Source organism: Panthera pardus, unplaced genomic scaffold (genome assembly GCF_024362965.1).
Source record: "Panthera pardus isolate Hobbes unplaced genomic scaffold, ASM2436296v1 HiC_scaffold_13, whole genome shotgun sequence".
NCBI lineage: Eukaryota > Metazoa > Chordata > Mammalia > Carnivora > Felidae > Panthera > Panthera pardus.
The window spans coordinates 96352023-96367000 of NW_026526688.1; the positions used below are offsets into that span (position 1 = coordinate 96352023).

At 38.4% G+C, this 14978-nt stretch overlaps 1 long non-coding RNA gene across 1 annotated transcript; it reads right to left on the reverse strand.

Annotated features, from left to right (window-relative positions):
• Positions 1 to 9133: 9133 nt before the first annotated feature.
• On the reverse strand, positions 9134 to 14961 carry LOC128776541 (uncharacterized). The gene is made up of 3 exons (XR_008421678.1): positions 14830 to 14961; positions 9831 to 9938; positions 9134 to 9326 (listed from the first exon to the last, which is right to left on the reverse strand). It is a non-coding gene; the product is annotated as an uncharacterized LOC128776541 (long non-coding RNA).
• Positions 14962 to 14978: the final 17 nt, after the last annotated feature.

Here is a 14978-nt window from a genome sequence, read left to right on the forward strand (position 1 = left end):
TGCTGTTCAAGGGTCAGCTGTATTTCTTTGTAAATTTCCATTCAGCTTTCCAAGTGGTGTAATACTTTAAACAAATTTATAGGTAAGATAATGACATGTTTATACAGTAAATATAGATGATAGAAGATAATGGTTTCAATTCATTAAAGTTACCATGTTGACTGAAATAATGCTAATCTAATGATGCTATGTATGAGATGGGGTATTAAGTTTAGATCCATTTTGTCTTTAAACCAAAGAAGAAATCAGAGAGATCTCTCCTTTTCCACTCATTTTTCACCCAGTATTCAAACAGATTAATGGTCCCCCAAACACCAGAATGTAGATCTCTTCTGATCTTTACTTAAATTTTTAATGTTTTGGCCTTAATTTTTATTCAAAAAATATTACACCAAAATAGGATATACCTTGATTACAGAGCTATTTGGCACCCTCTTAAATTCTGAATTTGAAATAAGTGCATCCCTGCCCTAGTTCTGACCCTGTGTCACATCTTTGGTGCACAAGCTCAGATATTGTAAAAAAAATGTTCAATATTAAAATAAATCTAGTCAATAAAACCTTCTCATATTTTTTCCCCACATGATAGCCTGTAGGTTAAAAAAAAAAAATGTAGTACATAAATGTCGTTCATGGTGAGGTTGTTCAAAGTTTTGGGAGAAATTGATGATAATATTGTATATTCTTTATTTGTGCCATTTGAAACTTATTGTCTGAGATGGGAAGGAAGATATCTACCAAGATGCAGTATTAATTGGTGGCCAATAGGTTCTAAAATACAAAGGCAAACTATCACTATGCCAGTTAGCACTTCTATCTGGGTTATTCTTTAATTAACAAGAAAATAATTCAGAACTGATATTAGATAGCTATTTAGGAAAACAATAGGATTTAGTTTTCTTCTCTGAAGACATACATAAAGCTAAATGAAAAATAAAATCTTCAAGGTTGCTCTCTAAAGGGGAAGAACATTCAATAATGCAAGAAAAAATGTATTTAAAACAATATTAATAACTTACTTATCAACTGTCATTTAGGGAGCACGTTCTACTATAAGAGATAATGACAAACTAAGATATAAGCTGAAGGTATAGTCAGGAGAAAAAATCCATATAAGAAACAACCTCTGAATAAACTGCCATGCTGTATACTAGTCCCAGGCACTGTTTTTGAAGTGTTGAAATGCGTTATACAATTATTGAATAAGATTGGACACATTTGTCTCCAAAACAAAGTAAGCTAGCAAATAACTAGCATATTCACTATGATAATTGGGTACTAAAACATGCATTTCTGGATACAAATGCAAATGATTAGCTAAGCTATTACAGGTAGCTCAGCTAAACTCAGTTTGTCAAAATTCAGAGTCTTAACAATGTACATAATAATGAAAGACTGTTTATTTAAAATCTTTATATAGGGCACATGGGTGCCTCAATCAGTTAAGCATCCGACTTCAGCTCAGGTCATGATCTCACAGTTTGTGAGTTCAAGCCCCACATCATGCTCTGTGCTAACAGCTCAGAGCCTGGAGCCTGCTTCAGATTCTCTGTCTCCCTCTATCTCTGCCCCTCCCCTGCTCATGCTCTTTCTAAATTAATTAATTAATTAATTAATTAAAAAATTTTAATAAAAAATAAAATAAAATATTTATATAATTAAAAAGTCATTATTTAAAGGCATTCACAGTTATCCTAATGGTACTTTTTTGTTTGGATTTTGTTTAAAAATAAATGAATGACCCCTCTTACCTCAAATCCCACTTTGGAGAGCCTTCTGACCTCAAATCCCACTTTGGAGAATTACACATTGAGGCATTTTAAGTAGTGGCAAAACACATGCACGCACGCACGCACGCACACACACACATAACCCTCAACATTCACCAGTAAGGGCGTGACCAAATAAATTCTGAATATAAACGTTGTGCAGTTATTAAAAAGAACAAAAATAGCGTTATTTGGGAGACAGTAAAAGTCAGTGGCTAGCACTGTGGACTTGAGAGCTACATTCCCCAAGTTCAAATTGCTGCTCCCACAATCACTAGCTGTGCAACCTTGGGCAAACTAATCACATCTCAGTTCCTCATCTACCCACTGGGGATAAGAGTATCTACCTCATATGTTAGTTGTGGAGGAAATGAGATAAAACATAGGGTCTGACATCCATCAGGTACTGGAATGATGCCCATATTGTTTGCAGAATGGGGGTGAAAGCTGTACAAATTTTATAGCATAGATCTACATTAGTTAAAAATATTTTAGAGTATTTATTAAATATAGTTGAGCATTCAGAGCATAAAAATATTTTAAGCACATTGTACATGGGTTTAATGGTAAGAGGAAGAAAGAAAGTTTTAACTTTTTCTTTGCACATTTCTGTTTTGTTTGGCTTGTTGCAAAGAACATGTAGTTTTGTAGTTTGGAAGAATAATCCAATAACATTTTTTGGAAGTGGGGTGGGTGAGGGTACTAACAGGAATGGGAGATACAAAAGCATAATTAAAGATTGGAGAGTGAGTCTGGAAACTGAGAAATTTGGCAGGTTAGAGCACAGAATACACAATGGAGAGCAGCAGATATAAGGCTGAGAGTGAGCAAAGGAAAGGTCTTGTGTGCAAGGAAAAGGAGTGTGGACCTTACCCAGATGTTCATAGAAAAATCTTTGTGCAAAAGAATGCAAAGTACTGGCTGTACTCTGGCAATGTGAAAGAAGAACTCCATCTCTCCACCAAAACAAAAACTTTCTATGGCTCCCTTTTACCTCTTATCAGGATAAAGTCCAAACCGAAGTCCATGGCTCTTATCACCAGCCTTCTCACCCTACCCCGCTCCAACCTCAAACTCGACTCCAGCCACATAGATCTACTTGGAGTTTTTAGAAAGCCCTGCTTTCTCCAGGTTCTAGACCTTTGGTTGGGCTGCAGCTTCTGCCAGCACTACCCTTCCCCCACCATGCCATTCCTTGTTCTGCCTGGCTAATTCCTCAGAGCTCAAATAACATTTCCTGGGAAACTCACTTCAGTCCCCCAAGGCTCAGTTTCCCTTCTAGGTCCAAACATATCACCCTGACATTAACCTAAAAAGAGTACTTTTGACATTTATTTGTAATTGTCAGTTTATCACCGGCTTCCCCAACTAGACTGCAAATCCATAAGGGCTGGTACTTGATATTATTCCTTTTTGATTCTTCAGTACCTAGCACAGAACACAGTCAGATACCTATAAACATTTGTTAAATAAATGGATATATTTAACTATACAAGCCATCTAATTCCCATTTCTTGTATTCTATTTTTTCCCAAAAAGTTTCTGCTTTAATCCCCAGTCTTTTGTTTGTCAGCCCATAGGCAGAAAATCCTCAACAGGTCATATCAGTGCAAGTCTGAGTCCATGTGACAGTTATATTGCTCACTGAAAACTAACATATTGACATAAGGGTTTTATATGTCAATCTTGTAGCTTGGTTAAGTTCTGCCCTAGAGGGAAAAAACCTCCATATGCTGGCAAAAACTGGCAAAATTCATTCACTCATTCAGCAAATATTTAATAACTCCCATCAATGACAACCTTCATTCTAAACTGTGACAACACAGCAGGAAACAGGACCAACAGCTCTACCATCATGGAATCACATTCTATTGGGGGTGAGCAGAGGGATAGAAAATAAACATGTAAAGATAAGATAATTTCAGGTAGTGCTAAATGTGATAAAGAAAATTAAGCAGGATAGGGAATGATTAAAGTTGAGGGAGACAGAGTAAGAGCTCTTTAGACATACATCAGCTTCTTTGAGCGGTGAACATTTGAGCTGAGTCCTAACTGACGAGAATATTCTCAGTCAGGCCTTAGAAAATCTAAGTAGGAATGAGCTTGGAATATTCAAACAAAGATGGAAAAACAATATGGCTGAAACATAATGAGCAAGGAAGGTGATAGGAGAGTGACCATAAGGTAGGTGTAGAATAGATGATATAGGCCATGATAAGGAGTTTGGATTTTATTACAATGCAAAAGAAAGACATTAGCGAAGTATAGATAGGGAAGTGATAGAGTCTGATTTATATTGTTAAATGGTTAATGACAAAGAAGGTAAGAATGGACAAACAAGAAGCTGTTGTCATTGTCCAAATCAGAGCAACTGATTTTGTACTAGGATAGTAGCAGTAGACCTATGGAGAAGTGGTTGGTCATGTTTGATATACTATTTTGGAAACAGGGTCAATAGGACTTGATGTTAAATTAGATGTTGGAGGCAAGAGGAAAAGAAGAATCAAAACTGTGATCTTTTGGTTCTTCTTGTCAGAAATTCCTGAACCTGTTTCCTTTTAAAAAGTGGGGTTCTACTGGAGAACTTCCTTTCAATAACCACAACAAAGTCAAAGTCAGTCAAAATTTCTGCTAGTGTAGGACAATACTTGAATTATCTGCACAAATCCATTGTAGAGAATTCAAGAAGAGTTTATTTTGTGTTAAATTAAACCTTTTAAACTTGACAGATTTTTTCGTAATCAAAAACATAGGTTACTTTATAAAGATCCAAGTGCTTAGAGAACATAGGTTTGTGTCCCTTTAAAAAGTGCCATTTCCTTGAAATATGAGAGATATTTATGCCCAGAGCTTCTATTAGTTATCACTTCCTTATTTTGCTTTATAATCTTATTTTCTCATATAATGGCCATACTTTATACCATTGTTTTATGAATGTTCAAACTAAGGCTTAGCAACCTAGGTAAATTGTAGCACAGGAAGAAACAGAATAGCAAGCCCAATTTCCTGAGTCAACCCCTTAATGTATTCATTCACCTGTGAAACTTGGGACATAGTGTATGTTAAAGAACTCTTTAAGGCTACAGAGCAATTCTTTTTCTCCTGAACTTAACTCTCCTGATGTTTTATGTATATTGCCCAGTGATAGTCTCTTGGCAAATAACATTTGAAAACAAATTACACTTACTGCTATGCACAAATCTATTAGGAAAAAAAGCAAGCAGCATTGATAATAACTTCATGGCTAAAAGAACTCAGGAAAACTCACAGTACATATTTATTGTGTTAATATTCATAGCACTATTAAAAATGGAGAGTATTTAGGGGACACAGTAAACCACATCCTTCTTCCTACCAAGTTGTGAACAAACTGAAAAACAGGCAAAACAGTAGACAGCTGAGAATTATCACTCTTACTGATAAAGCTGATGCTGGGAACAAGGCACCACCAATGGGAGCAGGCATACTTACCACTGAGTCACTGACTGGCAGAGCAGGATGACAGAGACTCTCCCCTCCACCCACTTGAAGACATGTCCCTGTAAAACCTGCAGTAAAAAGAAACAGACCAGAAGGCATGATTCCTGATGGCAGCCTTGCTCCAAGAGTAAAACTGGCCACAAGGCTGAGCTTTCTCACCTAGTTTCTCACCATTCAGCATCTTGCCCATGGGGAAGAGGCCAAGAGGCCCAAGAGGCTAAGAGCATTAACAGAATCCCCTGCAACTACACTGTATTCCCTACATAATTTTATTGTCTTAAACTTAGTAGTTTTCAAACTGGAGTCTATCTACACTGGGATTCTATAAGTACTTTCCAAGGAAAACACAGATGATTTTTAGGAAATCAATCCCATTTATTCAACTTTCATCTACTCTTTCCTAAAACTGAGCTGCCTAAAATATGACTGAAGTTGAAATGTCACAACAATTCTGTTTTTCCAACTTCCTGTAAAAATCATTCTTTTCCCACTTATAAAAAACAGACATCCTCTCACTCATCCCAGATCTTACGATGGCAAATGTTCCTGTGTACAAAAAAGCTTCTGGAGGCAAGGGAAACAAAAGCAAAAATGAACTATTGGGACCTCATCACAGTAAAAAGCTTCTGCACATCGAAGGAAACAATCAGGAAAACTAAAAGGTAACCGACAGAATGGGAGAAGATATTTGCAAATGACATATCAGATAAAGGGTTAGTATCCAAAATCTATAAAGAACTTCTCAAACTCAACACCAAAAAACAAATAATCCAGTGCAGAAATGGGCAAAAGACATGAATAGAACTTCTCCAAAGAAGACATCCAGATGGCCAACCGACACATGAAAAAATGCTCAACATCACTCATCATCAGGGAAATACAAATCAAAACCACAATGAGATACCACCTCACACCTGTCAGAATGGCTAACATTAACAACTCAGGCAACAACAGATGTTGGCGAGGATGTGGAGAAAGAGGATCTCTTCTGCACTGCTGGTGGGAATGCAAGCTGGTGCAGACACTCTGGAAAACAATATGGAGGTTCCTCAAAAAACTAAAAATAGAACTACTCTATGACCCAGCAATTATAGTACTAGGTATTTATCTAAGGGATACAGGTATGCTGTTTCGAAGGGGCACATGCACCCCCATGTTTATAGCAGCACTATCAACAATAGCCAAAGTATGGAAAGAGCCCAAATGTCCATCGATGAATGAATGGATAAAGATGTGGTATGTATGTATGTGTGTGTGTGTATACATATATATGTATATATACACATACATGTATAGATATGTATACACACATACATATACATATACATGTATGTGCATATATATGTATATATACATATATACGTATATATGTATATGTATGTATACATATATACATATACGTATACATATATACATATACGTATACAGATACATATATGTATATACACATGTGTACACATACATGGTATGTATGTGTATATATGTATATACATATATGTATATTGTGTATACATATATACACACATACATACATACCACATCTTCTTCATCCATGTATGTATATATATGTGTGTATATATATGTATACATATATATGTATGTATACACACACACATATACACATACATACAATGGAGTATTACTTGGCAATGAAAAAGAATGAAACCTTGTCATTTGCAACCATGCGGATGGAACCAGAGGGTATTATGCTAAGCGAAATTTGTCAGAGAAAGACAAATATATGACTTCACTCATATGAGGACCTTAAGACACAGAACAGATGAACATAAGGGAAGGGAAGCAAAAATTATAAACAGGAAGGAGGACAAAACATAAGAGACTCTTAATATGGAGAACAAACAGAGGGTTACTGGAGGGGTTGTGGGAGGGGGGATGAGCTAAATGGGTAAGCGGCATTAAGGAATCTACTCCTGAAATCATTGTTGCACCATATGCTAACTAACTTGGATGTAAATTAAAATAATAAATTAAATAAAATGGTAAAAATAAATAAATAAATAAAATAAACTTAAAAAAAAAAAAGCATCTGAGTCACCAAAGAAACAATGCTAATGCCAATGTCAATATTTAATTTAATCGAGGCACGCTAAGCCTGTAGGAAGATTTCCTGATTTTCCTCATCTTATACATCTGTTAAGAGAGAAGCACAGAAATGGTCCAATACTATTTCCGCTTCCACTCCCTGACAATGCCAAAGAATCCTGTTGAGATAGCAAAGAGAAATACTGAAGAAGGTTGAGCCTTACTTCATCTGGGTAACAAACTCACAGCAAGATTTCATATATCTGTCTCGGAATTCAAATATGGAAATTTGTGGAAAACATTCTGGGAAATACTAGTCAGCTACAAGGCACACCTGCTCAGAAATGAGAAAGAACTTGATGTAAAATCTCATTCTCCTATGTCTCAGTTACATATTTCAGTGGATTTCAAGGAAAAAGATGTTAAAAAATTACAAATTTCCAATAAACAAATCAGTGTTATACGTAAAAGAAATATGTATCAGAAGTCAGTCAATGTTTTGTATTTTCTTGAGCAATTATACAGACTCACAGGAGAAAATATTTTCATTAATTTTCACCTAAAGATTACTAAATACAGAAAATCTATATTGTTTTACTCAAACACTACTGTTCATTGTCATTTGTTAACCATTTCTTACATCATTATTCATCCCTATCTTTTATGGAGATTTAGATATGCAGTTTTCTACATATAGTATTCTATTTTATATAAATGCATTTTGAAATGCATTTACAATAATCATTTAGTCATTTTTGGTAAGTCCTGTACCGTGTGGTATTATTCTGTCTTTTTCTGTCTTCTATTCTGTCTCCTAGCAAAAAATTACATTCATGAACTATTTGGGAAGAGGGAGCTCCAACCATTTCATTGAGAGACATATTTCCAATAAAATTTTAGTTCTCTTTAGTAGCTATGTGTAAAAATTTGTAATGTGGGGTGCCTGGGTGGCTCAGTCGGTTAAGCGTCTGACTTCGGCTCAGGTCATGATCTCGCAGTTCGCGAGTTCAAGCCCCACATTGGGCTCTGTGCTGACAGCTCAGAGCCTGAAGCCTGCTTCGGACTCTGTGTCTCCCTCTCTCTCTGCCCCTCCCCTGCTCCTACTTTGTCTGTCTCTCTCTCTCAAAAATAAATAAACATTTAAAAAAAAATGTTTAATAAAATTAAAAAATAAAAAGAAATTTGTAACACTGTTATTATCAATTATGTACTCATAATTGTAATAATAATTCAATCCAGAAGAAATATTTGACACTTACAATTTTTAGTCATAATTTTTTTTTTCAACGTTTTTTATTTATTTTTGGGACAGAGAGAGACAGAGCATGAACGGGGGAGGGGCAGAGAGAGAGGGAGACACAGAATCGGAAACAGGCTCCGAGCCATCAGCCCAGAGCCTGACGCGGGGCTCGAACTCACGGACCGCGAGATCGTGACCTGGCTGAAGTCGGACGCTTAACCGACTGCGCCACCCAGGCGCCCCGAGTCATAATTTTTTTTTAATTATAAACAAATTTTTATTGCAGAAAAGAATGACAGAACAAGCAGTAAAATATATTTGAGCATAAAAATATATTTTTAAAACTCTTGTGGGGAAGTAGAGTGAAAATACAAACTCATAGAAAAAATAATGTAAATTTCTATAAAAATGGATGAGGATGAGTATTCAATTTCTATGGAATTTGATTTGATTATATGCATCTTAACCCTTTTTATTTTAAAATATTCATATTTACTTTAACCAGAAATTACATCTTTTGCAACTAATTTTAGGACAAAAAATTTTACACATCAACTTAAAAATTATTTGGTATGTCAGCAAATGTCAGCAAAATGTATGTCAGCAAAATGTATGAAGACCCTTGCCTTATGCCTTCAGCTTACCACTGAGATCAACTTCGGATATGGTTATCCTTCTTGGTCAAGAAGTCAGAGGTCAGTTAGGGCAATTGTGCTCGCATCTTCATAAGGTCTCTTCTCCCTTTTGTGGAATCTCCTGGGGTCACAGGTATAGATTTTGTTCCCTTGAATGTCCTGAATGGGTCAAAACAACATATCACTAAATCAGCTCCAAGGCTGTTTTGTACCCAAGGCTATAAGTGAAAACCTGCTCTATTGCTGTCTCAAATTATGTCCCCCTACATTTTTCAACATTAACAGAAGTTCCTAAAAGAAGATCAAATGATAACTAAAAATACTCTAAAAATTAAAAGCCAAAAAGATGTGCTCAATTTGATTATGACCCCCTCCCAATATGAATTTTCCAGGGAGAAATGAAAAGTTCAGATACTAAATTACCTAAATTACCCTGGCAGTGAACTTAGCTCCTAAAACTGAAAGGAAAAAAAAAAAACAAAAAAAAACACCTCCCCCAAAGAGCCCATCCTGTTAAGCTTACCCAAGCATCCCCTGGCATAGGCAGGCCCCTGTGAAATTTAAGATATGAAGCAGTAGAGTAGAAAGCACACTTTCTGTGGGAGGCCTGACTCCCATGGGAAAGGGGAAAGGGAGAAGGTGGGCTGCATGTGCCAAACTTACACATCAGGAAACTTGTTAGTAGCACTGGAATAGAGTATTGAGAGTTAAGATCATGGCACCCACTCCATACTTCAAGAAACATCTGATGCAGGAAAGAAGTATTTCCCCCTAAAATAAAGAAATAGAACAGAATTATAAGAAACAATCTCTCTTATTTAAGAAATATTTATTGAGCTCAAATTTCTGAGCTAGATTTGCTGGGAGATTCATAAGTGAATCAGAACTAGATGCTGCCTACCAACCAACCACTAACATTTGTAACAGACACATATATGTCAATGCCACATATTTTAGGCTTTTGCTGCAATAGTGCCCTACTTCCAGTACCAGTTTTTGTATTAGTGTAGATTAGGTTTTGTTTGCTAGCAAACAGCTCTAAACATCTCAGTGGTTTAGAACAGCAGAGATGTATTTCTCATTCATACGACTGTGTCTGTCACCTAAAGGCTCTTTTCTACTTTGCCCTGAATCTAGGACCCTCACTGATGTAAGCAACCACCATATGAAACATTGTCGGGGTGACAGATTAAAGAAGGCCACAAATTCTTTATCACTCTTCTCCCCAGTCTCCATTCAAGAGGTGGAGTTTATTTCTCTTCCCCTTGAAACTGAGCTGGCCCTGTGACTGCTTTAACCAATAGAATGTATTATTTCTAGGCCTAAGACTTACAAGACCTGGAAGCTTTTGCACTTTTGAGAGTCCTGAACTACTAAGAAATTAGGTTATTCTGCTGGAGAAGCCATTGTGAAGCAAGGCCCTAGGATAACACTGGGAAGAAGAAAGGCTTGGCTATTCTCGCATCCAGTCAAGCTTCCTAATTACTCCAGCTCCAGAAAATACCTGGCTGCAACCACATGAGACCCCAAGCAAGTTAAGACAGCTGCCCATGAGCCCATTCAATCCACAAAACCATTAGTGATAATAAAAGTTACTCTTTTTTTAATGTTTATTTTTAAGAGAGAGAGAGACAGAGACAGAGCATGAGCATGAGCGTGAGCATGAGCATTAGCATGAGCATGAGCGGAGGAGGGCCAGAGACAGAGGGAGACACTGAATCTGAAGCAGGCTCCAGGCTCTGAGCTGTCAACAACAGAGCCCAACACGGTGCTTGAACTTGTGTGCCTTGAGATCATGACCTAAGCCAAAGTTGGACACTTAACTGACTGAGCCACCCAGGTGCCCCAAACCAGTTACTATTTTAAGTCACTAAGATTTGGAGTGGTTTGTTATACAGCAATAGATAACTAAAACATTCCATCACTTTGCCAAAAGGAAAGAGGGCATGAGACATTATGCATTCTTTTCTTAAGTTTATTTATTTTGAGAGAGAGAGAGGGAGAGCATGAGCAGGGGAGGGGAAGAGAGAGAAGGAGAGAGAATCCTAAGCAGGCTCTATACTGTCAGCACAGAGCCCGATGCAGGGCTCAAACTCACAAACCGTGAGATCATGCCCTGAGCTGAAACCAAGAGTTGGATGCTAATCAACTGAACCACCCCGGCATCTCCCTTTAAAAAAAACAAAAAAACAAAAAAGTTTATTTAGAAATTGTGCATTCTTTTTTTTTTTTTCTCTTTTTTTTTTTTTTTTTAATTTTTTTTTTCAACGTTTTTTATTTATTTTTGGGACAGAGAGAGACAGAGCATGAACGGGGGAGGGGCAGAGAGAGAGGGAGACACAGAATCGGAAACAGGCTCCAGGCTCCGAGCCATCAGTCCAGAGCCTGACGCGGGGCTCGAACTCACAGACCGCGAGATCGTGACCTGGCTGAAGTCGGACGCTTAACCGACTGCGCCACCCAGGCGCCCCTAGAAATTGTGCATTCTTTAAGCTTTTACTTGGAAGTGATACAGACCACTTCCAATCACATTTCATTGGCCACACTGAGTTCAAAGGAATAGGGAAATGCAAGTCTGCTATGTGTGTGGGAGAAGAAATGGAAATATTTGGTGGCCAGTACTATTATCTCCCAGAGAGAGGTCAGGGCTGGAGAGGTACATCTTCCATAGAGATGAGAAGTAAATCACTAAGTAGATAAAATGTCAAGGAAAAAAGAGTAACAAGAGGAGAAAAGAACATAGATAATAACAGATGCTTATAGATGACTTCTGGGTGAAGCAGGGGTGGATTATAAGGAGGAAAAGGGAGGTGGAAAAGACTCAGAAAAGGAATATCTACAGATGCAAAAGGAGACACGTAGGGACCCAAAGCAGAGTTTCAGTAACAAAATAGTCAAGAGCATAAAATAAAATGGATAGTATAGGGAAGAAATTGGTAGAAATTCAGAGAAAGAGATCATTGTGGGCTGATACAGCCTGGGACAGAGGCAGAATTAGAGAAGGAATTGGAAGGTAACAGAATTTGGGTGGAGAAAGGATTAAGAAGGGCACTCTTAATGAGGAAATAGAATGAGTAAAGTCTTGGAGTGGGGAATGAATTTAGCAATGGGGAGGATGGAGATTAGGTATTGTAAAAGGAAATGCATCGAAGTAATAGAAGTTATGTGTAAAGATTAGGTTTGCTGCAGAAGGGGAGGAAGCAAAGCCATTTGTGGATTTATAGACGACTCTGAGTGCCAACTGAGATTTCTGAGTTGTTTCCTTTAAATAGCTGAGTGACACTGGAGATAGGGTGCCCAAATTAAGAAAATCAGTATACAGGACTAGTGCCTTCATGTGGAACAAAGAAGGGAAAGAAGAGCAGAAAGTTACTACAGTATTCAAAGAAGGAATATCCTACTGTGAGGGATTGTTACCTGGCAGAGAGAAAGAACTGCCTTCTGGACCAATTCAGGGGGCTTAGAATGAGAATAAGTTGCTCAGAAAAAAACTTTAGACGGGGGTGGGGGGGGTGGGGGGGGGCTTCAAGTGTGAAGAAGTTGAGATATTTATTTTATCAAAGATATATAAGAAAATGTTTGACTTTTTACTCTCATGGCAAACAATGTTGGTTACCTACCCAACATTCCCCACTCTATTTTCTTGACAACTTCAATACTGCTCAATTCATCTCTTCCTTTCAAACCAATCAGGGAAAAGAAACATACATGTGTATAATTCAGCTCCAAGGTAAATCCTGATGGTTTAAGCCACTTGGTTTAACCACTCAACTAACACCTTTCTAGGGGAGGAAAGAAGGTTGTTTTTTGATGCCCCAATGTCAGGGGTATGCTACTGTCATTTAGTGGGAAGGGGCCACAGATACTAAGTGTCCAGCAATGCATGCCACAATCCTGCATAAAACCTGCCAAAAGTCAGATAAACACTAACCAGACATGGTAATCCCAAACTCCTTGTCAGTTACTGTTTAGGGAATAGTTAGTGACCCAGTGCGGTCAATAACATACAAGGAGTGGCCTGCTATGCAGCTTCTCAGGTGGTTTCTTCCTGCTTATTGAGATCATCCCAATTGTATCCATCTTCTCTCCCAAGCATCTCATCCCAAGCATCCATCTTCTCTCCAAAACCAGTTTCTTCCCAATCATCCTGTTTCCATCATTGGCATTTCCTGTTACCAAGTCCTAAAGCAGTTATGACATCTAACCATTAACCTCAGGATGACCACTTAGATTTGCCTGGGACAATCTAATTTTAATCTTGTTCTCCCAGTGTATAGTGCCACCTTTCAGTTCCAAAAATATTCTAGATTGGAGACTAGACCATATGGTCACTTACTTTTCCCAATTAAATCCTGTTCATTCTGCCCCAAGAAAGTACAGGGGTGAGCAAACTATGGCCTATAGACTCTTTTTGTATCTCTGTAGATCAAAAAATGGCTTTTACAGGTTTAAAGAGTTGAAAAAAAATAGTATTTCATGACACCTAAAATGTCAGTGTCCATAAATAAAGTTTTACTGGAACACAATCATGCTCATTCCTCTAAGCATCTTTTAGGTTGCTTTCTTACTATAAGACAGTTGAGTAATTATGAAAGACAGGCCTAAAATATGTTTGGCTCTTCATAGAAAAGCTTGCAGACCCCTGCCCAAATGCCACTTAGTTCTAAGTTTCCTCATTTCTTGCACTAATACCATAGCCTACTAACTTGTTTTCCATGCTTTTCCTACTCCAGTCTTTAATACATCCGGTAGATAATCTAGAGAAGTTTTATCCGGTCATTTGCCCCTTCAAACTCTTCAATGGCTCCTCCAAAACGGGTAGTATAAATCCAAGCCTATCTGTTGACTTAAGACTACCAACCTAATTTTCCAGACTTTGCTCCTGATTACTGAAGCGAAAATGGAACACTAGCCCTTTCCCTAGTAAGTACTTTAGTTCGTATCATATGCCCCCACTGCTTTTCGGGTCTCTCCTCCATCGCACCGGTTCCTCAAGATTAAATGAAAATTGTTACTCCCTTAATACACCTTCACTCATTTATCACACCGATTGTTCACAGCAAGTAGTTCTTGGGAGTGGGCGTGGGGGAACTCCCTGACACAAAGACAACAGACTAGGACACGAGACAGCAAGTCAAAGGAGTTGAGTGCTTGAGGTAAGGAGCCCAGAATAAGGCTTCAGAGGTGAATTTATACCAGATTTTTAAAGGACTTGAGAGGCTAAAAGACTGTGAAAGACTTAGGGAGATTAAAAAAAAAATGTAAAAAAAGCTGAATGAGCGAATCAAAGGACCACCTCATTCTAGCCACTTCCCTACCGCCACGGACTATGATTTAAGCGGTAACACCTTTAGTCTGAAACCTGAAAGAAAATTCTACAAGCGAAGTCTTGACCAAAACCACCCGGGAGTGGCTGCTCCGTGCTAGCGCAAGGAGCGAGTAGATTCCGGCTGCCAAATAACTGTAGTGCGGGCACTGTGCACTCTATCCGCGACAAGAAGACTCCAGTTCGTCGCCAAAACTTTTGGGCGGTAGCTTGTCTGCGCGCCCACGCTCCCAGCTTCCGGAAAGGCGCGCCGGCGCCACGGCGGAAAAAGGGACGCCCCTCAATAGTTTGCGCCAGCAGTTAAAACTAAGTCGTGGCCTCCCACAAGCCACCAACCTGCGCCCTCGAAAAGGCGACCCAGCCAGGCTCCCGCCTCCGCAGCCGCCTAGGCGCACGTGAAGTCCCTAGCGGAGCAAAAGCGAAGAGGCGGGAGTTCGCGGACACGAACTTAAACCTGGGAAAGGAAGCGGTTCCAGGGCGCACGC